Raw genomic sequence first — 16,323 nt, 5'->3', positions numbered from 1 at the left:
TTCAATATCGTACCCACTGAGTTCGATAGCCCATTTGGCCAGTCGGCTTGATAACTCGCGTTTGTGCAAAATATTACGAAGTGGGTAAGTGATTAACACACATATGGGATGACATTGAAAGTACAACCTTAACTTCCTAGAGGCGCTTATCAGTGCAAGTGCCAATTTTTCTAGGAGCGGATATCTAGTTTCCGCTTCTCCTAAGGTTCGACTCATATAATAAACGGGGAATTGCGTACCTTGCTCTTCTCGAACTAGGACACCGCTTACGACGACTTCTGATACTGCTAAGTACAAATAAAGTTTTTCGTCTGTTTTTGGAGTGTGAAATAGTGGTGGGTTTGATAGATATCACTTTAATTCCTCTAATGCTTGTTGGCACTTCGGGGTCCAAGAAAAATCGTTCTTCTTTTTTAGTAGAGAGAAAAAATTGTGACTTCGGTCAAATGATCTTGAAATGAACCGGCCTAAGGCTGCAATCTGACCCGTTAGCCTTTGTACGGCCTTCACGCTGTCCACAACGACGATGTCTTTGATGGCCTTGATTTTATCGGGGTTAATCTCTATTCCCCGATGTGACACCATGAACCCGAGGAACTTTCCCGAACCGATCCCGAAAGCACATTTTTCGGGATTGAGCTTCATGTTGTATTTCCTCAAAATTTTGAATGTTTCCTGCAAATGGGTCAAATGGTCCTCTGCACGCAGGGATTTAACTAGAATGTCATCAATATAAACTTTCATTGATTTTTCTATTTGTTCTTCGAATATTTTATTTACTAGGCGTTGGTAAGTAGCCCCCGCATTCTTTAGCCCGAAAGGCATCACATTATAACAATACATTCCATATTTGGTGACAAATGAAGTCTTTTCCTGGTCCTCCAGGTTCATCCGGATTTGATTATACCTGGAATTGGCATCGAGAAAAGTGAGGATCTCGTGGTTGGCCGTGGCATCGATCATGCGATCGATGTTGGGCAGCGGAAAGGAATCTTTGGTACATGCTTTGTTCAAATTCTTATAGTCTACACACATTCTAAGTTTGTTCCCTTTTTTAGGGACTACAACTACGTTGGCTAACCATTCGGGATATTTTACCTCCCGAATGGACCCTACTTTGAGAAGCTTGGTTACCTCGTCCTTTATCAATGTGTGCTTTCCCTCGGACTGGGGTCTTCTCTTTTGCTTCACCGGTCTAAACCTGGGGTCCAAACTTAGCCGATGCATCGTTATGTCCGGCGGGATCCCTGTTATATCTAAATGGGACCAGGCAAAACAATCTATGTTATCGATAAGAAATTGAACGAGTTTCTTCCTGAGTTCGGGGCTCAACCCCGTTCCCAAGTATACTTTTCGCTCGGGCCAGTGCTCGATTAATGTGACTTGCTCTAGTTCCTCGATTGTTGATTTGGTGGCGTCGGAGTCCACGGGAATCATGAAAGATCGAGGGACCCTTTGATCATCATCCTCTTCTATTTTCTGGTTGTCTAGATGGGTCGAAGCCGATGTGTGTGATTACTATTTGGTGTCTCGTTCTCCTTCCGAGCCCGATCTTTTTTTCGGCGAAGGTGAGGACATTGGTTTAGCTTCCTCGACGGCGAACATTTCCTTTGCGACTGGCTGTTCTCCGTACACCATTTTGACACCTCTCGATGTCGGGAATTTGAGGTCCTGGTGTAGGGTCGAAGGTACAGCTCTCATATTGTGGATCCATGGCCTTCTGAAAAGGGCGTTGTATCTCATATCGCCTTCAATCACGTGAAACTTTGTTTCCTGGATGGTTCCGGCCATGTTTATTGGTAGGACTATCTCGCCTTGGTGGTTTCACATGCCATATTGAACCCGTTTAGAACCAGAGTTGCGGGTACAATCTGATCATGTAGGCCGAGCTGCTCTACTACCTTCAATCGGATGATGTTGGCCGAGCTACCTGGATCGATTAACACACGCTTAATTTTAGTTTTATTCATGAGTATATATATTACCAGCGCATCGTTATGAGGTTGGATGACCCCTTCTGCATCTTCATCATCAAAGGACAAAGTCCCCATGGGTACGTAATCTTGAGTCCGAGATCGCTTTTCCCTCACAATCGATGTTTTAGTGCGTTTAAGCACTGGTCCCCGAGGGGTATCGATGCCGCCAATGATCATGTGGATGACGTGCTGCGGTTCTTCTTGCTCGTTTTGCTTGCTGAAATCCCTGTTTTTAAAATGGTTCAACGCCCTATCACTCAGAAATTCCGGAAGGTGCCCTTTGTTAAATAAGTGGGCTATTTCCTCTATTTGTTGCTTGCAATCTTCCGTTCTGTGGCCACGGGTACCATAATATTCGTACGTTTGATTGGGATTTCTTCGGGTAGGATCACTCTGCATGGGTCGAGGCCATTTAGTGTCTTTGATACGTACGATGGCCGACACGATAGCGGATGCACCAATGCTGAAGTTATATTTTGATAATTGAGATGCTTCTATAGGATCAACATATTTATCGAAGTCGCTCTTACTCATAAGTCCCCGAGAATTTTGCCCTCGATCAATCCTTCGATTGTTCCGAACTGCATTGCGTGCTGAACCGTTATTCACCCGATCTGCGACGTACGGTCGAAATTGGTCTCTGTTTGACCTTTATTCTCTGTCGATCTCCTTTTGGTTTTTAGTAACTGTCCTGTTCTGATGCACGGGTCCGTCGGAGCTCCCAACTGATCATCCTCGACCCTAATTTTCGATTGGTATCGGTTGTGTACATCTGCCCAAGTTATCGCTGGATACTCGATCAAATTTTGTTTCAGCCGATGTGATGTTGTCGAGCTTAGCTCATTCAACCCTTGGGTGAAAGCATGTACGGTCCAATCGTATGTGACCGGTGGTAATTCCATGGGTTCCATTTGAAATCGGGATACGAATTCCCTCAGCATTTCATTCTCCCTTTGCTTTACTTTGAAGAGGTCTGATTTCCTTGTTGCAACCTTTATGGCACCAGCATGTGCCTTTACGAACGAATATGCTAACATGGCAAAAGAATCGATGGAATTCGGTGGTAAATTGTGATACCAGATCATCGCTCCCTTCGAGAGGGTCTCCCCGAACTTTTTCAACAACACGGATTCGATCTCATCGTCCTCCAAATAGTTGCCTTTGATGGCACATGTGTAAGAGGTGACATATTCGTTAGGATCGGTCGTACCGTTATATTTGGAAATTTCGGGCATACAAAATTTTTTGGGGATTGGTTTTGGCGCCGCACTCGACGGAAAAGGCTTTTGTATGAATTTTTTTGAATCAAGCCCATTTATCATTGGTGGAGCCCCCGGGATTTGATCGACCATGGCATTGTATGTTTCCACTCTCTTGTCGTTGGTTTCGACTCGTTTTGTGAGTTCCTCGAGCAATTTAGTAATTCCGGAAGTAGTCCCCGATTCTTGCTCGTTTGATTTCACTATGGCGGGCTCTGTTCTGGGGGTGACTTCTCGAAGTGGATTGGAATCCGGCCTACTTTGTGCGCGAGTTTGGCTTTGTAACTGAGCTATTGCTACTTGTTGGGCTTGTAGCATCTCGAAGATCATACGTAATATGGCCCCGATTCCCCCGCGTTTTGGGTGTCTCGGGCTATGGATCGAGTACCGCCCTGAAAGCTTCTTTCCGGTTCGGAACGCTGATTTGCCTCCAAATCTATTTGTGAATTGACATCCAATGGTATTTTGGCTCGAATTTCCGGTACTTCGATTCAAGCCTCGGTGCCATCATTAACTGGCCTTCCGACCCGGGTACCAAGTTGTTGGTTTCATCTTGAAGGCCGGCTTCGTGGTCGATAAGTAAAGCCATTGCTGATTTGAAGTTGTAAGCTGACGTGCACTTTAGATTTGTATCAAACGATCATTGTTACCCTTATCCCCACGGTGGGCGCCAAACTGTTTACCGGAAAAATCGGATAACGTTAGATTTTGTGTGTGGTTCTAAGGATATGCGATACAATTCGATATAAATCGTGTAGGGAAATAGAGATACGTATATTCTTGACTATGAGAATGAAAATATTGAGCAAAAGAATGAATAAGGTAAAATAAAACAAGCATGGGTAACTATCTTTCAATATGAGAAGTGATCTTTTGTTACAATGCATTATGTCCTTTAGCTTACAAGGATTTCCTCTTTTATAGAAGAGGGTTATTATAAAAAATAATAAAATAAAACATATAGTGGAAGGCCCATAATGACGTGTCTCTTCCTTGATTTCTGCCAAGATTCTCTCTCTTGGTGCGGTCGCAACGGCTCTTGTCCGTGAGCTCGATATTGGCTCGAGTTCATTACTGGGTTGGGCCTTTCGGTCTTGGCTCGAGTCCGACCTTCGAGATGGGCGTCGCGCATTTTCGACCTCGAAGTAGTGCCTTGCGGATCGATTCGGCCACGGGTTCGATAGGGTTATCGAGCTGACCCCTCGATCGACCTTCGGGCTCGAGGCTCGTTAATACCGACTTCGGAGCTCACTCCCGAAAATGTAATTCCGACTTTTTAACACTCGAACTCGATCGAATGTAGGAAAGCCGAAATCTATTTTGACCGTATACAAGTTGATAAGTATAACAATGTGCCTTTATTTTTTATTATTTTAGAATAGTAGTTTTTATACCAATTTGTGCGCATCTCAATTACTTCATTGAAACTCACTCCTCACCGATAATACTTTTTTATTTCTATTGAAATTTAAACACTCCAATAAATTTTGATCACTAAATTACAATATGTCTTTAGTTTTAAAGATCTTATTTGAAGAGAATTCACTTGACCTAAGTAGGACATGGAAAGACAATGAAATCACCACTTTTGGAACACCTACAGCTCAATCTTGCAATGCATCTATCAATATCATTCAAAGGGTAGAAAATTAAGCCTTTTGATTTCATGACGATAACTAATTCCAAGATATCAATCATATAACTTCAGCAATTACATCAATCATATGAAGAAGATACGTCTTTTCACCCGGCTATTTATAATATTGTAATTACTACCATGTAAAAGATTGTGAATCCTATTGTCAAATCAACTCTATAAGTATGATATTAAGGTTCTCTAACTAGCTGTATAAATATTATAATAGATTATTATATGTAACCGATCAGAACTCGTTTGGGTTTGAGAAATAGATGATCTATTTTATTGTATTAAACTATTAATTGGTTGAATTGATATAGAAAATATGGCCTTTGTACATCCATGTATTTTAGCAAACTATATACCTGGCCCCGTGTGTTCTCTAGCTTATTTACAAATTAAGTGCTAAGATTACTAAGGGATTGAAGAGAAATAAAGTCCAGATGCATAGAGTATAGTTACAACAACAACAACCTAGTAATAATTTCACTAATGGGGTCTGAGGAGGGTAGAGTGTATGCAGACCTTACCCCTATTCAGGAGGGATAGAGAGGTTGTTTCCGGGAGACCCTCGACTCAGAGAAGCATAGAGTATAACTAATCAGTCATATATTAAGCTGTCCCCTTCTAAGCAGACTACTTTTTTTTTTTTTTTTGTGGAAATTAGTGAGTTTGTCATAAATAGGTAAAATGAGTCTTATTTATATTTCGAAGGCTGAGAACCTCCTGGTAATTTAATGTTAAGTATGATTAGTGAGCATTAATCTTTGTTCTGTCGATATGTCCGAGTGGTTAAGGAGACACACTCGAAATCTGTTGGGATTTGCCTGCGCAGGTTCGAATCCTGCTGTCGACGATACTTTTTTGCCTTTTTTTTTTTTACCTAAGAGAATCATCAATCATCTTGTGCCTGGATTCCTTGGCCTCACTGTTTCAATGGGCTACCTATTGGGCCGACAGCCAACTGGGCCCCCAAAACCGGTCTGTAGGCTTTAGTAAATAGAAAGAAAAGCTACACAAATAGCCACTTCGAAAAAAATAGTATAAAAAATATGTAATTTTATATGTTAATACATAATATACAACATAAAAATGCATATGATTTGTATATTTGGCTAGCAGATGTAATTATTTTTGGCCGACCAGCCATGTGTAACTTGCCATAAATAGAAGCCATTCTGTCCATATTTCGGTAAGTTTCCAATGGGAAAAATGTCAAGCAACTAATTTAATGCAAAAAACACATCGGAGAACATAACTTTTTAAGTGTTGTTTATTTTTGCGGTTAACTTCTTTGCCAAAGATATTTGATAATGTGCTGCCAACTCAAATTCTAAGTATTGTATTTCGTCTGACAAATTGGAACAACCAGCAACCCTTCATCTTAAATGCATGTTTAGATGACCGTTGGTTAAATTTGCAAGTAGATCAAATTAGATTGATTTATAAACACTTTTTTTTATTTATTTACTCATTTAATAAATGCATATTTTTTGGTAATTATTTACTCATTTAATAAATATTCATGGTGTTTATAAGCTGAAATACTTTGAACAGTGTCTCCCTTTTTGACTAGTGCTACCTCCGGTGAAAGAAATGATGACCTTGTATAGGGGTATACAAATGAAACCGACAAACCGTACCAACCCGATAATCTGAGTCAAACCGAAAAATCCGACAATGGTTTGGTTTGATTGGTTTGGTGTTGGAAAAAAAAACCGACGATATTTGGTTTGGTTTGGTTTTAACTAAAAAAAGTCAAACCGAAACCAAACCAACCCGACATTATATATATAGAAGTTTTAAATATATTTAATACATGAAAATATTTATTGTAGTGTTCTTTATAAATATTTCTTAAGCTTTTTCATAATTTTATCGTTTAATGTATTATTTCAAGCGTTGACTTATAATTTTTGGATGCTCCAATAAGTTTTATAGTCCATAAATGTTAGTAACTCAAATAAATCCTAAACTAAAATTAAATCAATACTAATGATAATAAAAGGTATTCAATTCAATTGAACAATGAATGAAAATAGTGTTGCATATCTATTTTTTAATTTTTTCATGATTTAGATAAAATGCATAACTTATTTTTCTTTTAGTGTTTAGTCATATAAATAATAGTACTTATTAGTTGCACTTATTTTAGTAACTTATTAGTAAATTTAAATTATGTTTATTTTCATTATGGCTTATTAATAATATTTATTTTATGTGATTTTCTCATCTTTATTGTTGAATATTTTAGTACAATATCATGAATCATCTCATATTTATGTTATTTCATTAAAAAAATCTTATATAGTTCTGTCTTACTAGGATTAAAGAAATATTTGGAGCACAAATTCTATGTTTTGTGCTACGAAGACTTTATGAAAAAAAAATGAAAACCCAAAAAACTCGAGAAAAACTGAGATTTAAAAACCCGACTTTTATTGGTTTGGTTTGGTCTTTAGATTTAATAACCCGATATAATTAGTTTGGTTTGATAATTAGAAAATTCGAACCAACACGACATATGTACACACCTAATCTTGTATATAGGCAATCGACGTATACAAACAGAAAAAAAAAAAGCTATTAAATTTAATTGCCAAAAAAAAAAAGTGGGTTGATGTATTGTTGCTTTACACAAATAGCTATCTACTTGAGTTGTAAGTAAAAAACACTAATTGCTTTTGTACAGGTGGTACAAAAAATAAATAATAAAGATAAATTTCACAAATGATCATATAATTATAATTTTTTTTTACATCAAAATCACGTAACTATATTTTCTAACAATAAATCACAAAGCTTTTACCACCTAACATAAAAATTCACAACTACCAAAAACTCACTTTATGATACAACATTTTTTTACTCCATATTTTGTTTTAAATAAATAGTAACCCCGTTAAAAGAGGACCGACTTGTACCAACTAAAATCCATCTGCTTATTTCAATCAATAAAACAACTAAAAGGATCAACGAATTAGGAAGAATTTATCACAAGATTACTTCCGATGTAGTACTCCCTTAGTCATAATAATATATGTTATGGTATTCGAATTTTGAGTGTCAACGAGTTTTCTTTGATCGCAATTTTTCATATGTTTTTTAAATAAATTAGCCCTAGTTTTTGGTACTTCAGTAGCATCTTGCAAATTTAAAGAATCGGATCTCACTTGCTAAGACGCAACTATCACCTTTGCACTGAGATTCTTGTCTATACTTTTCCACTGGATCCGAGAATAACTCAAATATTCCCGGGATTGTCTATCATTCACCATTGTCAGAAAGAACATCCACTTATTCCATCTTTTCCTCGGTGACTCATTACTTCTATTTACTTAAATGTCATTTATTACTCTTCATTATCATTGAATGCTACATTATTACTTCCGATTCTGGAATATTTATGATACGCCACTGCCACTGTCCGAGTCGATCTACGTAATATGTGTTGCTTCTTTAAGAGCTCCGTCTAGGAATATTATTGTTAGCCAAGATTAATCCTTATTCATATAAATTTAATTATTTGAACCGAGATCTGTACTTTTTGGTCAAACAATTTGGCATCGTCTGTAAAAATTTCTTAGTTAAATTTTTAGTTTCCTCTAGATCTACAATTAATGCACGTCACTAACGTCAAAAAATCATGAGATCTCCTTTCTTTGTGTGTACAAAACCCTACATGACTGGTAACCAAGAGAAAAAGGACGAGAATAACAGGTAGCTTCCCAACCAACCTCTTAAATGTCACCTACGAAAGTTATGAAATAGTAGGTAAGGACATGACGCCCAGCGCATCCCCTAAGTGAGAGAGGTCACCGACCCCATATTGTAGCATAACAAAACCCAGCAGTAAAGGGGACTCCATGTCTACAGAGGAAGGGACTCCCCCAGCTGTGAATAAACTCCTTGAGGCATGCTAACTGACACGCTAGCAAGCATCCTCAACAAACCAACCCCAGGCATGACTGCAGAAACCGCAAGGGCTTGCATGATACAACAAACAGACGAGCAGTGCAACCAATCCCTCCCTTCAACGACAAGTATAACTAATAATGTCATTGATAGTGCAGGTGACAATGGCCTCGCTGCCATTCTAAAGAAATGGAGAATGAAAACAAGGCGCTCCGAGAACATATGAAAGAACACCAACAACGGGTTGACAAGCTATCGGGCACTCTTAAGCTGCTGCCGAAAACGGACGCCGACTAGTTCGTGGAGCAGCCATACAATGATGATGCAGCCCTACATGCCATACCAAAGACCTTCAAAATGCTTCCCTACCTCAGGATGTATGACGACACGACCGATCTTGAAGATCATGTTACCCACTACGTCACCGTCGTGAAAGGCAACGATCTCGCCAAGAAACAAATGTCCTCCATTTTGCTGAAGAAGTTTGGCGAGACCCTCACAGGACGGGCATTAACATGGTATTCACAGTTACCAGCAAAAACTTTCGAAGAAATGGCTGATAAGTTCGTAACTGCCCATGCCGGAGCCAAGAGCAAACGACATATTTGCTATTATGCGGTCCATGGGAGAGGGACTAAGGGACTTCATCGCCCGGTTCAACGGAGTAAGGATGACTCTGCCAAAAATATCTGAATGGATGGCGGTCGCATCTTTTCAGAACGGGTTGAATCAAGTGGGTTCAAGAGCAACTAGAAAACTGTGAAGTCGATTGATGAAGTATCCTCCAACCACTTGGGAAGAAATCCATAACGCTTATTGTGCCGATTCCGAGCAAACGGGGACGATCTCAATGGACCAACTCACCAGCTAACCTTGGCACAAGCCGAATCCATAAAAGAACGAAGAGACAGTACCCGAAGACATTACCCGATTCCACGTACTAACATGGAATGACACCAACCATATGTCAGGGCTGCCGACGCACCCTCCTTCTGCTACGAAGAAGGCCCGTCCAGACCAAGGACAGGGACTCATCGAAACAAAAGAGGTATGCCTATTTTATTATTTGCTCAGAATTTTTGTGTATCGCCTATAGAAATAGTCTACGCCCTTGAGAAACTCGTAACAAAAGTGAAGTGGTCGCCAAAGATGAGATCAGACCCGAACACCAGAAAGATCGACGCCCTCTGTGAGTTCCACCGGGAACGCCGTCACAAAATAGAAGATTGTATCGCCCTCGGACAGGAAGTCGTAAAAATGTTATGGCAAGGGCACCTCAAAGAACTGTTAAGCGACAAGGGGAGGACTAACTTCGCTAGAGGACGTGAATATCATGGACCGCCAAAGCCGCCATCACCAGCTCGTACCATCAACACGATCATCAGCGGCGGCGATTATGCCTCTGTCAACGGCGTGAAGTTCACCACCACTCACAAACGCATGCGGTCAATCACCCGCAAACGGTATGACTGACTCGAAGATTGTATCATCTTCGACGAGTCAGATGCCGACGGTTTGACTTTCCCTCATAATGATGCCCCTTGTTATTACTTTATGAATTTTAGATACCGATGTCGAACGCATCATGGTAGACAATGGAAGCGGTGCATGCATTATCCATCCTTGAGTCCTTACCCAAATGAGGCTCGAGGATAAGATAGTGTCGCCCTGCATCACACTAACCGGTTTTAATAATGCAGTTAAGCAAACATCCAGGGAAATTACACTCCCCGTCTTGGTCGGCGGCGTAACTCTAGAGACAACTTTCCATATTATGGACCACGCCACGTACAATTCCATAGTGGGTCGACCATAGATGCATCCCATGAGAGCCATCCCTTCCAGCCTATACCAAATGATTAAATTCCCAACACCATGGGGGATATTCAGCATACGTGGAGAACAACGCACATCCCGAAAATGTTATCGCATTGCCTTAGAAAACACAACCACTCAACAGAGTAAAGACAAAGAAAAAGAGACATAGAAATCAACAGGGTCGAGGTCGGAGCAAGATGATACAGAGGATGTCATCAAGGACCCCGACACGGTCGAAGCCGCATGATCGACCATAGAAGACCTCAACCCGTTCAATTGGACCTCAACGATCATAACAAGAAGGCCTATATCGACTGCAAATTTTGGGAACCAGGTAAATTCCGTCAATTCTTAACATCTAACGCAGATTTGTTTGCTTTCAGCCATGTATATATGTTGGATATCCCAAAGGAAATCGCCACACACAAATTAAATATCGATCCATTCCACCCCCAGTGAGATACGTCGGGCGTAAATTCAACCCCTCTATCAATGACACAGCCCGCGATAAGGTGGAAAAACCTTTGGAAAACGATTCCATCAGGGAGTTGAAGTACCCCAAGTGATTTGCCAACGTAGTGATGGTGAAAAAGTAAAATAGGAAATGGCAGATGTGCGTGGATTTCACATATTTGAACAAAGCATGTTTGAAGGATTCATTCCCATTACCTCATATCGACCAACTCATTGACGTAACAGCCGGGCATGAGCCTGGATGCTTACTCGGGTTATAATCAGATCCTCATGGAAGAAGAAGACCAGGAAAAGACCGCGTTCATCACCCACCAAGGAACGTATTGCTACAGGGTCATTCCTTTTTGACTAAAAAATGCAGGGGCTACTTATCAAAGACTAGTAACAAGGATGTGCAAAGGACAGCTCGGCAAAATAATTGAGGTATATATAGACGACAAGCTGGTAAAGTCCAAAAGGGGAGAAGATCAAATCGATCATTTGAAAGAAAATTTCGACATACTCAGACGTTACAGAATAAAGCTGAACCCGGAGAAATGCACGTTCGATATAGCCTCAGGAAAGTTCTTGGGTTGTCTGGTATTGCAGCGAGGGATCGAGGTCAACCCAGACCAAATCAAAGCCATTGAGGGGATACCAGAACTCTTAACCACCATAAATAAGTCCAAAGGTTGACTGGTTGTATCACTGCCCTATCAAGGTTCATCTCGCAGTCGTCGGATAGGTGCAATAAAATCTTTGGCGTACTCAAGAAAGACAACGGCCTTGAATGGACTTCTGAGTGCGTCCAGGCTCCGTGAGAACTAAAGGCATGCCTATTATCATTGCCCTTGCGTTCGAAACCCGAACCTGGGAGCAACTCATCGTATATCTAGCCGTATCCGAGGTAGCAGTAAGCGCAGTCATGATCCGCGAAAACGAAGGTACGCAATCTCCCAATTACATTAACAAAACACTCGTCAACGCAGAGACGAGGTACCCACACCTCAAAAAATTTCCTCTAGCCTTAGTCAGAGCTTCACGGAAGCTTAGACTCTATTTTCAATGTCACCCCATCTCGATCGTCACAACTTTCCCGCTGAGGAGCATTTTGCATAAAAACTGATCTATCGGTAAGGCTGTCCAAATGGCTCATCGAGATAAGTGAGCATGATATCACATACAAGTCGCGAATGACGATAAAGTCACAAGTGCTCGCCAACTTCGTTGCCGACTTCAGCGCAAAAATAATGCCTGAAATCGAAAGGGAAGCCGTTCAAACTTCCCTCCAAACCCAAGACCTATGGATCCTATACACCGATGGTGCATCCAGCGCATTGAGGTTCGGACTGGGACTCTAGCTCGAGGTCCCAGCAAGCGAAGTAATTTGCCAGTCCATAAGGTGCCCGGATAAGACTAACAATGAGGCAGTAATTGCTGGATTAAGGCTATCACTCAAATATGGGGCGAAACGGTTGAAACTACGTTGTGACTCCCAACTCGTAGCCAACCAAGCCACATGAACTTTCCAAATCAAGGAACAAAGATTGCAAAAATACTAGATCGAAATCTGCAAGATGTTGCCTCAATTCAACGAATGACAACTCGATCAAATCCTATGAGCACAAAATGCCGAAGCAGATGGCCTCGCCAAACTAGCCGCAACTACCAAAATTATCACGACCGGAGATAAAAGTGTAGACCACCTCCTCAACTCATCACTGGACAAAGTTTAGGTAAGAATCATAAACTTAACTTGGGACTAGCGTAATCGTATTATCGCTTATTTGCAGGACGACAAACTCCTAGGCGACAAAAAAGAGGCAAAAAAAACTAAGAATGCAAGCGGCCAGATACAATCTCCTTTATAGCAACCTGTACAAGAGGACTTACGACGACCCTCTAGCAAAATGCTTGGGCCCGAACCAAACCCAGCGCGTCCTCGAAGAAGTCCATGAAGGCCATTGCGGATCTCACTCCGGCAATCGAGCACTGGTCAGATGCCTCATACAGGCGGGATACTATAGGCCCACCATGAAAAAGGATGTTGCAGACTTCATGAGGAAATGCGAACAATGCCAAAAGTATGCCCCAATGATTCACCAAGCGGGCGAGCACCTCCACTCGGTCACCTCCCATTGGCAGTTCATCACACGGGGAATGGACATCGTGGGCCCCCTCCCAGCGGATGAGGTAATGTACGATTCCTTTTGGTTTTAACTGACTATTTCTCTAAATGGGTGGAAGCAAGAACATTCGCCCAAATACAGTAACAGTAGGTAATCACTTTTATATGGAAAAACTTCATATGTCGATTCAACATACCCAAGGAAATCAGTTGTGACAATGGACCCTGATTCACATGAAAGAAAATCATCGAGTTCTTCGAAAAATGGCATATCAAGAGGATACTCTCAACCCTATACCATCTAGCGTTTAACGGCCAAGCAGAATTCTCCAATAACTCTATACTAAATATCATGAAGAAAAAGCTTGATGACGCTAAGGGACTGTGGCCGAAAATATTACTAGAAGTATTATGGGCCTATCGAATAACTCCGAAGACGGGCACATAAGAGACGCCCTACTCTTTGTTCTATGGGACTGAGGCAGTAATATCGGTTGAGGTCGGAGAACCCAGCCTAAGATACTTCAATGAAAGCGATGCGAGTAACGACCCGAGCAGAAGGCATGAACTCGACGAAATAGATGAACGGAGAGACATGGCCTGCATAAGAATGGTCGCCCAAAAACAACAAGCAGAATGTTATTACAAGAAAGCAAAGTTTCAACTGCTTAAAGTCGGGGACTAGGTACTGAAAGCCAAAACTCAACCGAGCAAAGATCCCCGAGAAGGCAAGTTGGGAACAAACTAGGATGGTCCGTACAAAATCACAGTAAAAGCGAACAAGGGTTCATTCCAACCAGAGACAATGAAAGGAAAGTTACTACCAAACAAGTGGAATATGAGTCACCCCAAAGGCTTCAACTTCTTAGAGATAAAACATCCCCCAAGTCGTACTCTTTTTTTTTTCCTCACTTGAGTTTAGTCCCATTTGGGTTTTCTCAATGAGGTTTTTAATGAGGCGACAAAGGGAACGTTTTTAGTCGATGTACGTCAAACTAGGCTCGTGGTTACTATTTCATTGCTCGACCTCTCAATACTCTCCAGGTCAATAATGAAGTGACTAGATAGACTGAGATTGGGACTGGAACGCCAGCCAACACCTAAGAATCTGTAAATTTATCCAAGTATGTAACCAAAGAAACAATGTCAAAGTAATAAGAAACTTTGCGCTTATCATCACACCTTTTTTCGCATTAAGGTTATGTTCGATTACGATCAAACAAACACCCACCGGCCCTCGACCGTGATTTAATAAAAGGTTATGTTCGACCCCGCTCAAAAAAGACCTACCGGCCTTTGACCGCGATATAATAAAAGGTTATGTTCCACCCCGCTCGAATAAAAACCCACCGGCCCTCAGCCGCAATTTAATGAAAGGTTAGGTTCGACCCCGCTCGAACAAACACCTACCGACCATCGACCGCGATCTAATAAAAGGTTATGTTCGACCCCGCTTGAATAAACACCCACCAGCCCTCGGCCGTGATTTAACGAAAGGCTATGTTTGACCCCGATTGAACAAACACCTACCGGCCCTCGACCGCGATCTAATGAAAGGTTATGTTCGACCCCGCTCGCATAAACACCCATCGGCCCTCGGTCGCGATTTAATGAAAGGCTATGTTCGACCCTGCTTGAACAAACACCTATCGGCCCTCTATCGCGATTTAATGAAAGGTTATATTTGATCCCGCTCGAACAAACACCTACCGGCCCTCGACCGCAATCTAATGAAAGGTAATGTTCGACCTCGCTCGAACAAACACCTACCGGCCCTCGGCCACGATTTAACTAAAAGTTATGTTCGACCTCGCTCGAACAAACACCTATCGTCTATCGGCAAAATCCCAATAAAGAAATAAAAATATACTCAAGTACAAAAAATAAACCACAAGAAGAGAAAAAGATACAAGGAACGACTTTGATAATTCACATACTTAAAACTGTTTACAATAGGCTCGTAAAGACGTCGGTAAAAAATATACAAAAAACAAAAAGAAAAACTACTGGCCACCACCATCACGGCCTTCAACATCCTCGCCGACCTGGCCCTTAACAACATCGCTACCCTAATCATCAATACCCTCGCAATCGACACATTCTCCCTTAGGATATGCAGCGTCATACCAGGCATTCTCCTCGAGCCTCTCTATACCCTCATCCACCTCGTCCTCACCGGCCTCAGGTTTAGCGTGATCATACACACAAGCGACTCGAGCTTCACGTGCCTTAACACGAGCATCTTCAAGGGTAGCCTCAGAAGCAAATCTTGCCACATGCAAATCTCGAAAGACATCTAACTAGGCATCGGCATAAAACCATTCCTCATACAACTCCCAAGGAATATTGGGAAAATTTGAAGTACGGAGGCCTTCTCGGCCTCAAGAGCAGTAACTCGATTGTGGAAGCCAGAAGTATCTTTCTCCCAACTCCCCAATCCTCTCATCGAGCCGCTCTTCTTTAAGCTTTGCCATTTCTAAGTCATTTTCTCACTCAGAACGGAGAGTCCGGATCATCACCTCAAGAGACTCCGCCTTACTCAAAGCCTTCGACCGAGCGGACTCCGCCTTCTCTAGATCCTCTACCTTCTTGGCGACCTCGCCACTTAGAGCCTCCGGCCCGAATTGACACTCCTCAAGATGGGCACACATCAAAATCACCTGAGCTTGGAGATCGTTGCAGTGGGCTTCAACCCCTTACTCTTTGGTACTCAACATCCCCTCCCGGACGTTGCACGTCCCCACCATCCGCACCAGCTCCTCGTCCGTGGCCTTCAAGTCCTCCCTCAGTAGGCGTACATCGCCTCCCTCACAAAGTTGACATCGAAGCTCCCGGTAATTCTCAAGGACTCTAAAGTACTTGTCCTTCAACTTCACATAGATATCTTTACGCCTATGCTCCTTACGAGCACTCTCAATTTCTACGACGACCGTCTATAAAACGAACAAAGGAAGTTAGAGATAGTGAAAGAACAAATCCAAAGGAAAACAACTAACAACGAATGTACTTACGCGAAAGGCGAGCCCGACAATGTTATTCAATAGGTCGTTGTCATTCATATCCTTAAGAGTCGTACCCTCAACTTCAAAACTAAGAGGGACAAGGGAAAGGATAATATGCTCGGTATTCACGAGA

General features: G+C 41.7%; 1 non-coding gene across 1 annotated transcript; it reads left to right on the top strand.

The window, feature by feature from the left end:
- Positions 1 to 5,648: 5,648 nt before the first annotated feature.
- Positions 5,649 to 5,730, top strand: TRNAS-CGA (transfer RNA serine (anticodon CGA)). Its single transcript has one exon. It is a non-coding gene; the product is annotated as a tRNA-Ser (tRNA).
- The last annotated feature ends 10,593 nt before the right edge of the window (positions 5,731 to 16,323 follow it).

The sequence above is a fragment of the Nicotiana tomentosiformis genome, chromosome 6 (genome assembly GCF_000390325.3).
Source record: "Nicotiana tomentosiformis chromosome 6, ASM39032v3, whole genome shotgun sequence".
In the NCBI taxonomy this organism is placed as follows: domain Eukaryota; kingdom Viridiplantae; phylum Streptophyta; class Magnoliopsida; order Solanales; family Solanaceae; genus Nicotiana; species Nicotiana tomentosiformis.
The sequence above is the reverse complement of the archived record's forward strand: the minus strand, read 5'-3'. Positions and strand labels throughout refer to the sequence as shown.